Source organism: Eretmochelys imbricata, chromosome 11 (assembly GCF_965152235.1).
Source record: "Eretmochelys imbricata isolate rEreImb1 chromosome 11, rEreImb1.hap1, whole genome shotgun sequence".
Lineage (NCBI taxonomy): Eukaryota > Metazoa > Chordata > Testudines > Cheloniidae > Eretmochelys > Eretmochelys imbricata.
In genome coordinates, this window is record NC_135582.1 from 41,605,626 (window position 1) to 41,621,218 (window position 15,593).

The 15,593-nt window shown below is 41.3% G+C and overlaps 1 pseudogene; it reads right to left on the reverse strand.

The window, feature by feature from the left end:
* Window positions 1-4,435: 4,435 nt before the first annotated feature.
* The window catches only part of LOC144272389 (dynein axonemal heavy chain 11-like), a 188,209-nt pseudogene continuing 177,051 nt past the window's right edge, over window positions 4,436-15,593 (reverse strand).

The following is a 15,593-nucleotide window of genomic DNA, read 5'->3' on the forward strand; positions in this document are numbered from 1 at the left end:
TAGGGGAATGGGAATAACTGCAATTGCAGTGAGAGACCAGGTGGGTGAGGTAACCTCTTTTATTGGACCTACTTCTGTTGGGGTGAGAGAAATTTACGCAGTGCTCTTATTCAGGTCTGGTGTGCTACTGCACAGTAAAAGTTCCATACTGGGCTTCAACCTACCCATAAGTCAAAGCATACTATTGAACTTACTCTGCAGTACCAGGGTCAACACAGCCAATGAGAGAAAAGTCCAGTACAGTGCTGTAGATTTCCTCCTCAGTTTGCTGTGTGCTAATACTCTGGGTAGATGTGTTCTGTTACTCACTTTAAAAGAGACATCTTTCCACGCTCCCTGCACGCTGCAGCCCGTATATTAAAAGGCTTTAATTAAGTCTGGGCCAAGCTAACTCAGTTTCTTCGCGCACCCAATGTTCTGTGGGCCTTGCCTTAGTTTTTAAATGGAGCCTCTTAGTTTCGTTGTAAAAACTGGGCATTCATACATGTTTCTTAGCATCTCTCTGTCAGTGGGGAGGGTGCTCGCAAAAATAACAGGACTCACTGGTTCTGATGCTTTCAGAAAGATTACCAGCTATATGTTCCCCTGGAATATCCCGGGGAGTGCCTGTAAATATTTTAAATTATGGCTATATGGATTCTTAATCACTTCAAAGTTAAAGTTGCATTTGTTTTTGACAGTAATGCTGAAGTGAACATACAAACACAAACTGAATATCTTGTGTTTTATTTAGTTACTAAGGGCCAGCTTCACAAAAGTAGGGGCCACTGTGGTACTCAAAATGACTCCTCAGCTGTTCCCGAACCTGTCCCCAGCAGTAGGCATGCAGACATCACCTAAGCATATATTCTGTTTACTGTATTTTTCATTCCATGCGTCCAATGAAGTGGGTTTTAGCCCATGAATGCTTGTGCCCAAGTACATTTGTTAGTCTCTGAGGTGCCACAAGGACTCCTAGTAGCTTTTGCTGATACAGACGAACACGGCTGCCACTCTGAAACCTAAACACTGACAGTATCTCACAGCCAAGGAGATGCTCATAGCCCTTGCGAAAGCCAAATCTCCACAGGTTCGGAAGCGGGATTCTCAAACTTGGTGTTCCCCCGGCCTATTTTGTCAGGCGTGAGATGTGTCACCCAGACTAACTATTAGGACACTCCTGGGGTGTATGTGGAAGACCCAACGTCAAATCCTGCTCTGACTGATCTGATGCTGGGACTTGAAGCCAGGTCTTGAAGTAAGTGCCAGAACGACTAAGGTATTGTGGGGTAGGTCCCTCTCAATCTCTCCTGCTGAAGCTTTTCCACGTAGTATAACTATTTATTAGGTATTGCAAAACTCAGCCTTGCAACTTTTCTGGTACTAGCCCAAAAGTAATGTGCAGTATTTGATGTTACAGTGGGCCCTTAAAAAAATGCAATCTAGTTCTAGTGAGAGGATCTGTTCTAGGGCTAGTCCCAAATTAAACATAGAGCTTTAACCAGAATTAAATTTTAAGTGCTCCGGCTGCAATCTTGCTGGAGTCTCCCTCCATCAAGCTTATTAACCACATTTAGCAATGGGAGAAATTACATTTCCTATTGCTCTAGCCTATTTTTAATTGCCTTTGGTTTGTGAGCTGCATGTGGCTCTTGTGCAGTTTGCAGCACCCACCTCCATACCCTCCCATTCTCCACCGACCAGACCATGTGGTGGGGGAGCTCGGGACCTCTCCCTTGCAGCAGTGTCGGGGGTAGGGGCTTCTGCCCACAGGGGAGGAGCGGGTCTCAGGGCTTCAGCTCCTCAGGGTGTGCCTGCCAGGGGCCGGGGCTTCAGGAAAAGCGGGGCTGAAGCCCCGAGCCCTGGCAGGCTGCCCCAGCTCTTGAACATCTAAAGAGTGGGGTAGGTGGCTTGGAGGGTCAGTAAGTCTGACCACCCCAGGTTATCGTGTGAATACTAGTGTTGACCATGACTCACCAAGAAAAAAAATACTCTCAAACTCACATTTTCTTTTTTGTACACTAAAGAAAAATGGTCACACTCGAAAGGGGGGGGGGGCAGGGGCGTGGAATTACTTAGCCAGTGGTTTTTCCTTTGGATTTAGGGAAGGGTTTTTTTCACACCTGCCATCTTAATGCACATTCCTGCTTTTTCCTACAGGGAAGCCTTAATCTGGTGAAGGCTTTTGATTTGTTTTTTTAACCTAATTTTCTTGCAAACGATGGTGATTAGGTATAATGCTGAAAGTGTAACAAGTGTACAAGTGTGAGGGTCCAAAACTCTTGCTCCAATTATAACTTAGTTTGCTTAAGTAATCAAGCTGTAGTGTGTGTGTGTGTGTGTGTGTGTGTCTCTTTTTGTAGGTACAAAACTGCCCCTGCAAACTCAGGGTCTTGCTGACGACTAGGCCTGCAAAAAATTCTGGCCACAGTCTACATACTCGCTCTGCAACAGACTTCCTGCATGGCTTTGGGCAAGTCTCTGAGGGCATGGTTATGCTATAGTGGCACAGCTATGGCACTGTAGCTATGCTGCTGTAGTATAGATGCTCCCTACATCTATAGAAGGGGTTTGTCTGTTGATGTAGTTAATCCATCTGTTTAAGCGGCAGTAGCTAGGCGAACGGAAGAATCCTTCCGGCAACCGAGCTGCAGCTATACTGGGGGCGAGGTTGCCCTAACTACAATGTTAAGCACACACAATTTTCACAGCTCTGTGAGCCATAGACAGGGCCTGCGTCTCTGTGCCCGAGATCCCCAGGTGGGGATAATAAGCACGTCCCTACCTTGTAAGGGTATTGTATGGACAACTAAATTTAAATATAGTGAGATGCTCAGATACTACAGTTGTGGCAACTGTGTCCAGGGATGCCAACCTGATTTGCCAGTACAATCATATATTCAGAGATGTTAAAGGCCAGAGGGGATCATTAGATCATCTAGGCTGATCTCCATTATAACACAGGCCAGAGATTTCATCCAGTTTCACCCTGTAATGACCCCAATAACTTGTGTTTGGCTAAAGCATATATTCCATAAGATCTTCTCCTGTTTATGCATTGGTGCTGGAACTAGGGGTGCTAATGCACCTGACCTGGCTCGATGTTTGGTTCAATGGCTGTCAGCACCCTTCCCCTCCCACTGCCAGAATTGTTCCAATACCCCTGCTTTATGGTTTGAATGCAAACTTGTATTTGCAGAGTTGAGGCCCTCTTAAAAATCAGCCCCTCTCAGCTTAATGATATTTTCATCAAGGCTGAAAGTCCCTCCACCCTCAACTTGGAAATAATGCCCTTAATATTTTGTTCACCTTCCAAGTATAGGCCATGTACCTATGCCCGGTCTCTAGCAAGCTGAGTAAACTCATCTTTGTATTTCTTAGTGACATCCATTGTTCAGTCTGTCTTATCTAAAGATCATTCATTTTTATGGGATATGGTAGCCTCTGCATTACAAACAAGATTTTTTAATTGAATCACTCTGTCTAGGTATCCTACTGGTCTTACTGGTCTCTAGACTTCTACAACATGCAAGTTTGTGTAACACTTTAATGTTAATAGTCTGTGTTTGCACCATAACTGTGAGGAAAAATCTTGACTAGGAAAAGGGGTTGTATTTTGGGTAGCTAAGCTGGACCGAAGTTCAACATTTTCCCTAGTGCAAATAAAGAGTAACACTTTTAGGTTGATGAGGGTAGCCTAAGATCCTGCCTGCAATCGGGCCTCTTAGGTATCTTCAGAAAAGTAGCACCAAATGAGCTGCAATATATAGATACCTAATTCAGAGGAGCTTTCTAAGCGGGTCTTATTTACATGCTGGTAAGTCAGGCTGTGGGGCAATTCTGACTTAGAAATCAGTAACTCCACTGCAATCAATGGAGTGTAAGTTAAATCAGAATCTGGCCCACAGGAATCAAATCTAATTTAATGTAACGTGGGCAGTAAGGAGAAGGTACCAAGAGGCATCATTTTAAACTCTCTCACATTTACTTAGCCTCAACTTTAAAATTGTCCTAATAGGTGGATGAAAGGGATGCTATCAATTTGAAATTAACAAAAAAAAAAAAAAAAAAAAAAGTACTTTTAGGTACCTCAGCTGCACCTCATCACTCTGCTAATTTTTGTGGATTTATTATAATTTTCTTAGTTTGAATGGGCTTTTTTTTTGCTGTGTGAAATGCTGATGCACGTAACACAGACTTCATGAGGCAACACTAAAATTGCATTAGACAGTGCTTTGTTGAAAGAAAACAGGAACATATTCTTTAATTTGTATCTGTTATATACAAAAACTGACCTTTTAAGTTTAAATCCTTATGCTGAAGTGCTTTGATATATATATATATATATAACATGACCTTACTGTGGGCATTGGCTTGTAAAGGAATTGTTGAAATGGGCTCAAATGATGGCAGAAAGTAGAGTAGAGAAGATTGCTTTATAGCCTTGATGTGTGTTTTAGTGTACCCCATATTTCTGTACTTCTAAATCTGTAAGCAAGGCAGAAAGTTTAATTAAATTGATTACATCTAAAAGCGAACTAAACATATTATGTTATTGTTGGCCCACAAGTGTTGGTCTTCTACCTTCATTGTTAGGTCTCACATTGTTTAGTTTCACTGATTTACAAGCTAAAATAAAATAAAAATAGACTAAACCAAACTGCTTTGTCAGGGGCTAGAACAGAGTGAGTGCAAACACAGTGGAGCACTCTTCTTTGACACCAAAATACACAGCTATGATCCCTTTTTCTTTACTAATGAGCAGTATTTTACTTTTTGCAACAGATACGCCAATTTCTGTTTCAACCATCTGTTCCTTGACAATTGACACTTTAGAGGTCTAGCTGTTACTGAATAGCCATTGATATGAATACAGTAAATTCTTTACAAAATGAAAATCAATAGTCACTGACATACTGCGTATTGAGGAAAATAATTGTTTATGGCACTCAGCTTAAGCTGTTCTGGTAATCACGTTGAAAAATACAATATTTATTCATTAGATCAAATTTAATGAGGCCTCCTGGCAGTAATTATAAAAATTACTGTAGCAGTAAATTACTAATGAGCTGTGATGTGCTTCCTACCTGTGAGGCAAGACTGGGGGTTGAAAAAGCCTGATATCCAGACAACACTGAGGAGGGAGAGATCCTGAGACCAGGAGTAGAGCTCGTGGCAATGCAGCAGACCATCACTGTACCTTAGTGGTAATATAAAGAGGGGAGAAGGCTCACAAACAAGTGTGTTCAAAGGGTCACTTTAAACAGGCAGTAAATCTCTATGTTCGTTTCCGAACAAAGACGCATTTGCAATAACATAAAATTATTAATAGCAGGAGGCGCATAATTCATGTATGTAGCGGACAGTCTAAATGACCCAATAGGTCTCGATGGTATACTGACCTTCTTTATCGCAGAATGAACGTTTTTCCTGCATGCTGTTCAAACATGAGGAGGGTCAGGAGTGCAGTCCCGTTGCTAATCAATAGTGGAGGTGGCTTCTGGCCCCAGTAGTTGATTATTTTAGCTTTCTGGGCAGATTAATTTCTCAGCTGTGCATAACCCTATGGACAAAATCAGCTCTTGAGCAGTTGCCCACGTGCTCAGCAGCTGAGGTGAACTGTATATCTTGAGCCAGGAATGACTTCTTGCTTTTTGGTGATTATGATAATTGGACAAATATTTTTGCAAACTGACTCATTATGGATTAAAGGTGGGGGGTTGCAGCTGACTCACAGCACAAGGTTACTGCATTTGGAGGGGTGGATGTTGTTGCTGGAGCCATGAACTGTACAGATGCGCTTGCTCACAAAGCTGTCTGGGTGAAGCAGTGACACATGGTCACAGCTCTGACCCATGTCCTGGAGTAGAACTGCTTCTTCAGTCTTTTTATTCTGTTCCTCAACCCTAGTTATTTGGGCTGAGTGCGCTTCGCCAGCATTTCAATTTTAATTCTTATAGAAAACCTAAATAAGTCATACATATACTGTACTGACAAAGGGGCATATGCTGCATAAGATCATACTAGAAGAGGTAATCCTCTAAATGCTTTTTGGCTTCAATTTAAAATAGATGAATATAAAATAAAAATGAGCTATTTGGAACATTTTGGAAGAGCATATGAATTGGAATAGGTATTCAGTGTGTAGGCAGAAGGATTGGATCGTGGCTAAAGAAACAGAACTGGGAGACTAGGTCTGTCCTCACTGCCAAAAAGAGTATTTTTAAAAACATGTATTAGAGGCCAACAGCCTAGCTTCCCACCTGGGAGTGACCTCACCTACCTACAGCACAGTGAAAAACGACACAGTCTTGTCTCCATGACAATGTTACAGCAAGCTTGCTAATGCACAATAGTTACAGCTTTTTGACAGTGATGATCTAGCTTTAGATACTAGAGTCCTGTGTTCTATTCCTACTCAGCCACACACTTTCTTTGTGATCTTGGGTAAATCACTCTCTCTCTCTCTCCCTCTGTTTCCTTACCAAAGCGTGGGAACAAGGCTTTTCCTTTTCCCTTTCTCTTCCCTGCTTGCCTTTGCTGCATCTACAAGGGCAAAAACAAAAAGGCCTCCTCTGATAGCCATGAAACCTTTTTTTTGAACATCATAATTTTAAGGAGAAAAACCTTGTAGCTAATGAAGAAATAGAGAAAAAGTTAAATTTTTTTTTACAAATCCCATGAAAACCTATGCCCTAAAGACAGACCTGGACTGTGCCATCTGCATAGTTTTGGAGGCAAAGGCGTCTGAAACGGGTGTCCTCTGGGGTGGCCCTAAGCCCAGGGTCAGGGTCAGAGCAAAGATCTGGGCTGCTTCCTGGTGCTAAGGTGATCGGGAGCACCCCATTGTGAAGGCTCTAACATGGGGCAGGAGTTCTAGGGAAAAAATTCAAAAGCTAGAATTTTTCAATCTTCTTTCTCGGCTACTATGAGGTAAATCAATATTTGCTGAAGCATTTTGAGATGTGCAGATGGAAGGCACTTCAGAAATACAAAAGTGTAAATTCAAATGCACATACAGTAAAAGCCGTCAGGTAAATACAAGAGCATAGACCAGGTAAAATGTTCTATGTTTTTAAAAACAGTTAAGTCTTGGGACTTTACAGCCACTCAGAGAGTCACAGACTTTCCATTCAGGCAGCCTATCTATTGTCTTACAATACAAAGAAGACGGTTGTTTAACTTTGTGAGTTCTTACACTATCTCAAATTGCTGTGCTGGAATGGAGCACATAGCCCCAAGGGTCTACTTCTGCAGCTTATGATGTTACTTAAAGGGGAGCTGAGTACCACAGTGCTGAAGCATACAAGTTGAAAGCATCAGCAGTACTGTTTAAGAGAATGTCACAAGTCTCAGCAATCCAATAAGTAGTAAGACTGTTGCTGTATATTAGTACTATAATTCAATTACATTCAACTAATACATTAATCCGTCACTAATACTATACGTAGCGGTAGGGTTTTGTCACATAAACAAGCCTTTAAACTTCTCCATTTTGCTGTGTGAAATGCAGGCAAACATAGAAACTGAAGCAGCAGAATATGACAGAAAAATGTTTAGCAAAAGGCCACCTGGTTTAACATGCCAGTCCTTCTTAAGGGGGTAAGTTAGGACTGCTGGAATACATTTACCAAAGGGCTGGATCAGAAGATGTGTGTGAGAGGTCGCTAGTTTTAGTTATTTGAAGCCATTAAAGTGCCAATGTAAGCAATCTCTTTTCAGTTTTGCCTTGAACTTGGGCATACGTATGGTTACAACTGAAGCTGCTCAAATTGGGATGTTAAATAACAAGTGCAAACAATAACTGAAGTGAAGCTTCAACGTTTTCTTACAGCAAAGGTGGAAAAAGGAGCCTACAGTATCATTCAAACTGTGATAGCGTGACCAGTGCAGTATAACAAGCTAGAAGAGTAACATTATCTCAGGCATTCCCCTAGATCCCATGTCCATCATGGCATCTTAGTCCCTTTTCCTCTTTGGCAACTCCTGCTCCGTCATAGCCTAATATGCTTTTTGCATGTAGTGGGTGGTGTTGAATTGCTGCCAAGTCATTGCATAAACTGTAGCATTATGCCAGACTAGCTGTCCTTTCCCCAACCATGCAAATTATGGTTCAAGCTAAGGCTGCCTTAAATGTGCCCTTTAAAATCAGAGCAGTTTGTTTATTATCAGTGACCAGCATAGCTGAAACAAAAGTTAGATTTTTTTCATTTTATTTTTTGAATGATCAGAAACAATAACCAGATTTCTGTCCTATCTGACACCACCACATGCACACACGCAGCATTAGACACTTGGAATATACCAGGATGCACCGGTTGACTGGCCACAGTATTTGTGGTATTTCTTTTGCTTACCAAAGGCAGTAGGCACACAGATAATAAACACGATGCCCTGTATTAATTTGGTGTTCGTTGCTTATTGCACAGTTGTTGGGGTGACAGTCTATTAGGATGGCTCAGCTGTTCATGGGGGAGTCAGAGGTCAGGTTCCCATCTTCCTGCTGCCTGAGGTAGGCATAAAATAGGAGTAATATGGAGACAGCACCTTATGAATCCCCCCCGCCACTGGCTGATTCAGGAGTAGTCCCTGTATCCTCTGCAGGGAGCTTCAGCCATGACATGTTCATGCTGTGTCCATGCTTTTATAAAAAATGCTCACCAGTTTGTAACAATACTTTGCACGTTTGTGGTGCCTAGCAGCTGAGGCTCTCATAGTGTTTTAAAAGAACTAAAACTCTCAGCGCCATTGTGAGGTAGCCATGCATTGTTTGAGGCTCTGAGATATGACCTAAGTCACTTGAAAAGTGGGAAGAATTGGGCAGAGAACTCCTAATGTCTCATTCCCAATGTGCTAATCATGCTACTTCCCATCTAATTTTCCTAAAACCCAGGTCTATGCTCTTAACCGCATTTCCTCATTTCTATACACAGCGTGTGTAATAAATATAGCATTGTTTCAATGGTCACAAGATATTAGTTTCCAACTCCATTTAATCACCTGGAAAGCAATCCTTTGACAATTGGGTGTAGATATGGCCATGAAAGAGAGAGAAAAATGTCTTTTTACTATTGTCACAGCTATGGGGTCTTGTCTCCCCTGGAGGTGTATAACTCCTGTGCATGCCATTTACATGGATTCCTGACAGAATAGGATCCTAAAGCTACAATGTCCTTCATGCATAGCCGCCAATTCTCTACAAAGCTTACAGCTCACAGGATTCAACAGTATTGGTTCTTTTGGGATCAATGAGAAATTCACCACCCATCTCCACTAGCTCTGAATTACAGAGCAGAATCAGATCAAATACAGAAGAGTTCCCTCATTTATCCTGCCTCTGAAACACTTCAGAGTATGTGCTGCATTCATTTTGTGTAGGCGGGCTGGTGTCTAATCTATTCTGTGAACATATTTATAAAAGATTAACCTGTGCCTAGTATTCCTGAAAACTGATTTACTTAAAATACATTTTATTCCACTTGTCTCAGCCATACATATCTTTTCATTTATCTTTGATATTAGTCATTTTCATTGAAGCATAATGTACTGTACATTATCAGTATTTCTTCTATGTATGATACAGCTTTCTCCTAGCCAATACCATTCAGAAGATTATATGCTCTGTGTCTAAGAATTTTAGCATACAGTTAATGCATTCACTAATGGGTTGGACTATGATTCTTAACAAATAGCTGAACACCTGGGATTTCATAGAATGCTGTAATTTTAAAAGTGTTTAGGAGCACCATGGACCCACAAAGTCATGCCTCATGGCACCTGAAAAGCACCAGATGCAATGTATACAAGTACATATGCACACACACGCATGTGCGCATGTCTACATACACTCCTTGCACCTCCCATTTTATATATGATCCGGAAAGGAGTGAGTCTCCTGCAACTGTAAAGAGCTTCAAATATGTTTTAAGTGCAGATGATACTTGACTGATTTAGGGGAATGATTAAAAGGAAATGCATGTTTATAGCTTGGTTATTCTGAGGAGACAGGATCTGCTCGCCCTGTACAAGTATTTGAAGGAGGGTACAAACTAGTTAATGGTGATTCTGGGGATTTACCTAGAAAGGCTGGGATGAAATTAAGAACGAATCAGTTTGGGTTGAGTTAGACAACATTCACTACTGGTCAGGTTCATGAAATAGTCTCCCAAGGGAATCAATGGAAAACCCATCACGTGAAAGATTTAAAATGACTAGACCTGGGAATTCAAGATGCCACCAGCAATGGCAGCCATGATCGTCTAATTCTCTCTCTCCTCTAACATGCACTTTGTCGCTCCCTTCATGAGTCAGAAAAGTTTTAGTCAAAATTCCTAAAGACACTACCTCATCCTTCAAGTCCCTCCTCAAAACTCACTACCTCTTTAATGAATACAGTATAGTGCAAATTGTTAACAGCTAGGCAGGCAGTGAATTGTGATTACTGCTCCCAACTAAGAATTGCATGTATCCTGTTTTTTATTACTCTATTTCCCCTGTCCTCACGCTGACCTGCTGATTTATCTCATCTATCTGTTATGCCTTGTCTTTTAGATTGTAAGATCTTAGGGGGCTCCCATTTGCTGTATGTTTGTACAGCACCTACCACAATGGGGCCTGGCCTGGTTAAGCTCTTTGAGTGTTACCACAGTACAAATATTAAACACCACCACCCACTGCTACAGTGGAGTTGAATTTGATGACCTTAATAGGCTTTTCCCATTTCTACTGATAGTACACAATAGATTTCAACACTGTAACATGTGGACTCAGACTCCGTAGTCTGTCGTTCAGGTGTGCCCTGCTTTTCAGCCTAAGTTGGGGCTGTTCAGCTTTAAGATTTTGAAATTTGTGGATATTAGATTTCCAGATGAGTTTCACTATGAACACCATTGTTATTTCTCATTGCTGTGATTTAGAGACTTATTGAAGCTTTACAATATATTTGATTTATTTCTTTTTGTAATAATTGGCTCTTGTAATCCATTGTACATGTGTTATCTGTGCTTAGCACATACCTGCTCTGCATATACTGGAAAGGCAAGGTTTTTTGGAAAAACCTGGATTTGTTCTTCAGCATCTTATTCATTGTGGATCCAGACAACTGATTGGTTGATTACTCATTATATGTTTCTTCTGTTTGCACTTTGAGTTGGTGCATTTCATTCCAGTTCAGCCAGTTCTGCGTTCTGTTATTTCCTTATTTATAACCCATTGGTCAGGCATCTTACAGTATTAGTTTTTTTCACTATCAAAATATCTTATTCTGCTATGATGTAACACAAAAGTCAGCATTTTTTTCCCCAGAGCCCATCAAGCAATTTTTATAGTTCATTATCTTTCTCATTGGTTTAGTGCCGACTCAGAAGCTTGAAAACGTGTCTTTTTTTTCCCCCCAAGACAGTGATACTTTTGCCATGGCACACAGGTATGGGTTTTTCTTGTTTTGAATGCAGCTGAACAAAAAACATCCTTCTCAATTTAACAGCAACCCTCTCACATTAAGTTCTTATATCAAAGTATCTTTTTGATTGCAGCAAAGATCTGCAATTGAATTTGTTAATTAACTATTTCTGAGCAGAAAACTGGGTATCTGTAGGGATATCTAAAACAGGTTATTTTTCTGTCTGTTTCGAGTATATCATAGAGCACACTTGCAGCCTCACTTTGGTTTGGCATGTACTAAAACTTGCAGAAGGGTGGGAGGGATCTTTTAATCCGAAACTCTTTTAGTTGCCTTTCCCGCTACAGCTTCCGCTCCCTTTTTATGTAAGTTACAGTATGGTGCACTTTCACTGAATCCCAGCTCAGTGCATGGTATAGGTTTTTGGCTGGCTTCACAGAAAAAAATCTGTGCCTCGAGGGTTCTATGTCACTGAGATTGTTGTAATGTCACCCTTCCATTTGATTGACAGGTATCTTCCTGAATGCACAGTACATTTCATCCTGGACTGCTCCATGATGATCACCATTAGGCCACCCCTCACCCCCATCCTCCTGTTCTTGTAGTATTCCTCGCTTTTGCTTTTGCTTTTTTGAACTAGGATTCCTTCTCAGAAGAGTAATACCTGCCAACTCTTTCACATCAGCAGATGATTCTGTTATGCACTTTAAAAAATTTGTAAAAGGCCTTTTCCTTTTAAGCATGTTGTTTTCCACTCAGTGAGGGAGGGAGACAGTGCATTCATGGGATATTTTTTCTTGTGCCTGCCTTTGCTAATCTTGTATACCACTGTCACATTTTCCAAGGTACAGTTTTCTGTATTTTGCAGCATCCTTTGTGGAATTTTGCTGTATTTGTTGAAAGCCAGGGTGGGAGGGCTTGTGAGATCAGCTTTTTTTCAGATGGATCTCATAGATTTCTCTGAACTGCTGTGGCCTGAGAATCAAAGCATCAGTACATTTCTTCCTTTTATGCCACTTAACATCATCTAAGACTCAACCACCGTCTTTCCATCACAGGTCTCTTCTCTTCTTGGGAGCCCTTCAATGTTGCTTCATAATAGATCACGATTAGGTAATGCGAGGCACACCTTCCACCCGAGGGGCAGACATGCTGCTTCTAGCCCATGGGTCACAGGGATGTGACTACTGGTGCAAGCGCAAGAGAATGAATCCAGGCCTCTTGTCTGGCAGAGTAAAACACTCACCCTGGGCAACATGGCTAGCTCTTGTAAGAAAGCATTTGACAGTATTTGCATTAGTTTCAGATAGCTGCACAAAAGATCCTGAGAGATCATACAGATCATACAGTTACTAGGTAGTCTGACATTTATCTTCTTAATTTAATCACTCATACTTGCTGTTTCTATGACATATTTGCTGAGCCCATGAAGCTCAAACTGTGCATTTATTCAGATTTTGCCCTTCACCTCCTTATCCCACCTCACCCCACTTCGAAACAGCATCTGTTTAAAAAAAGCAAAGGTTTTTATCTGGTGTCTCAGCTGGTGACATGTCCATTAGGGATACAGGAGAAGCAGATTTTAAAATCAGGGTGAGTGAGGCATCATCTTACCTTGCAACGTATATGCCAGAGAGAGGCTATCCTCCACGGATAGCAATAATACAAATTATTACAGAAAGGGTTTTCACGTGCAACAGGCAATCAGGTTTTATTTGCAGGCTCTAACAGTGGGCTACTGGTCTCCCCCACCCATGTGGGCTCTCTGACCAATGGATGCAGACTGCCATCCCAATAGCCACACCCATGCATATCCTATGGGCCACCCTCCGCCCCACCCCTCCCCTATGCTCAGTCAAAGAAAGCTGGCATGGAGCCCAGCTGTGTGGCACAGAGTCCCCCTTGCACTGCATTCTGCTTTTCAATGATTTCACTGCACTTTGCACCTTATGCAAAGGATAATCCTTCATGCTAAATCCTAATATGTCTGTCAGATATGTTTTAAATCAGTGCATACTTTCCCGTCCTCTCCAGACATGAATATTGGGTCTAGCTTGACTTTCCCATACATTTATTTTTTTAAAAGAGTAGCCGTGTTTTCCTTCATGAGAACAGCTTGTAATTTACCATGACTGCTTTATTTTCCCATGGCAATGCTTACTGTCCTCAGGACGGTTGTCTATCAGAAGCGCCACAGGCTCTATATGGTGCTCCAGTTTTCCATCAAGGGAAGCTAAAGCCCCATGATGCTCTGGGTGATCTACTCCAAAATCCACCTCTGGTGCTTTATGATTTCCTTCCTCTGATCAACAAAATGTCCTCCTTCCCTTTTCCTCTTCCAGGGATCTGAAATGGCCTCAGATGAACTCATCTGGTTTGGACTTGTTTTGCTTTTTAGCACTCTTTCCTGCTATGCCTGGCAGTTCCTGGCAGAGCTCTGCTATCCTTTGGGTGGCTCTACAGAGATGGTACAGTGCAGACTGGTAGAGACCAGTCCCCCTTCCCCCCCGTACCCCTCCCCTCCGCTTAGGGTGGCATCAGTACAGGATGAGAGCACCCAGAATTCCTTGGGTGGCTTCTAGTGGTTCCACTAGCTGTGGCTGTGGAAGCTGGCAGAGCTTCATTCTCCCCTTCTCTTTGCTCCTGGGAGTGTTTCAAAGGTGTTTAATCAGACATTTTTATCAACAAATAACTAATCATCAGTTAATTTTTTTTCTTCTCCCAACTTTCACTCCTTTGTGCGATAAGATACCCACGACTGATGCTAGACTAATGTATATTTCTGGAAATGATGTGCTATTAATGCTACCCATCACAGCAGCAGAACTGGGTGGGTCAACACTGTATGCCTGCTCCGAAACATCTCCTCCAAGTTTCTGTGTCCTTAATACAAAGTTCTGTGCAACGGTTACCACTGGAGTCTGATACTTCCCCCTCCATGTACCCAACAAGGTATTTGTTATCTATTAACATTACGAATCATGACCCAAACAGAAGACCTGTGTCCATGTTTAGTCTTTTGAGTGGTAGATACTACATGTTAGAGCTCTCTGCCCAGTCACTTTGAAGAGCACTCAGCTTGATTTGAAAAAAGAAAAAAAAGTGAGAACTAGAACATTACAGAAATTGCCCAATGTCCAGAGCAAGGTAAAATGCAAAATCTTTTTGCTTTTCACACTACAGTTAATATCAAGCTACAAAAAGCTAGTCTGAATTATGCACAGACACAGGATATTTGCTGGAAAAAAATCCTATCATTCATATTCTGTTTTTCTGATGGGCAAGAGGCACCGTCCATTCTGATTGACTGTTGGCATGCAGCTTACTACTGAGCTAGACTGTATGTTGATGGATAAACCAATCTCATCCAAGTGTCAGGAAGATTATATGAAAAGAAAAAAAAAAGAGCTGTCTGTAGTTGCTCCAGCTCTGAGAAGATTGCCAACTCACCCTAACAAAAGAAAACATTAGTGTGCTATTTGCGTCTCACAAAGAGCCTGTGATAAGATGACATGATAAATGATAGAGAGCTTTTTTCCCCCCAGTAAAAACACATAAGGTAGCTAAATCATGCAAGTGTAAAGAATATCTTGGCTCTTTGAATTAGTGCGAGCCATTTATTAAAAATAAAAAAGGTGAAATTGTCAGAAACATGAGTGTAGTTTCCATTTTTTCTGCATTTCTTAAATTAACTCAAATTACATTATGTAGGGGAAATACATATGTATACACTGAATATCCTAAGAGCCGTCTCTCTCTGCACCCACATGAAATGGCACAGGCAAACAGGTTAGGAGCTTCACTGTTTGTTTGTATTAATGGCTATTTGAGTGCCCCAATTCTATAGGTATTAATTAAAAATAGGAATGTGTGTATTTCCAGTTGTCAAAATTGGAGTCTACTTTCAAAATTTGGTACTAACGATCATATCTTCAAAAGCCAGTTGTAGCAATACGTGCATTTGTCACAGCTTTGCATACAAAGCACTTGATCATAAATGCAAACTGCTGGTTAGGCATCTAGAAAGCCATTTAGATGCGCAATGTGATCTGAATGTGCATTAAGTCCAAACACAGCAGGTATGTTACTGCATTGACATTTCTGTATCCAAATATCAGGCTTCCCTTTGTGAACATTTGGCCCTAAATATTCAAAATTAGTGAATATTATTATCTACTCTGGTCATACACAATGAATAATAACTACAAATAAA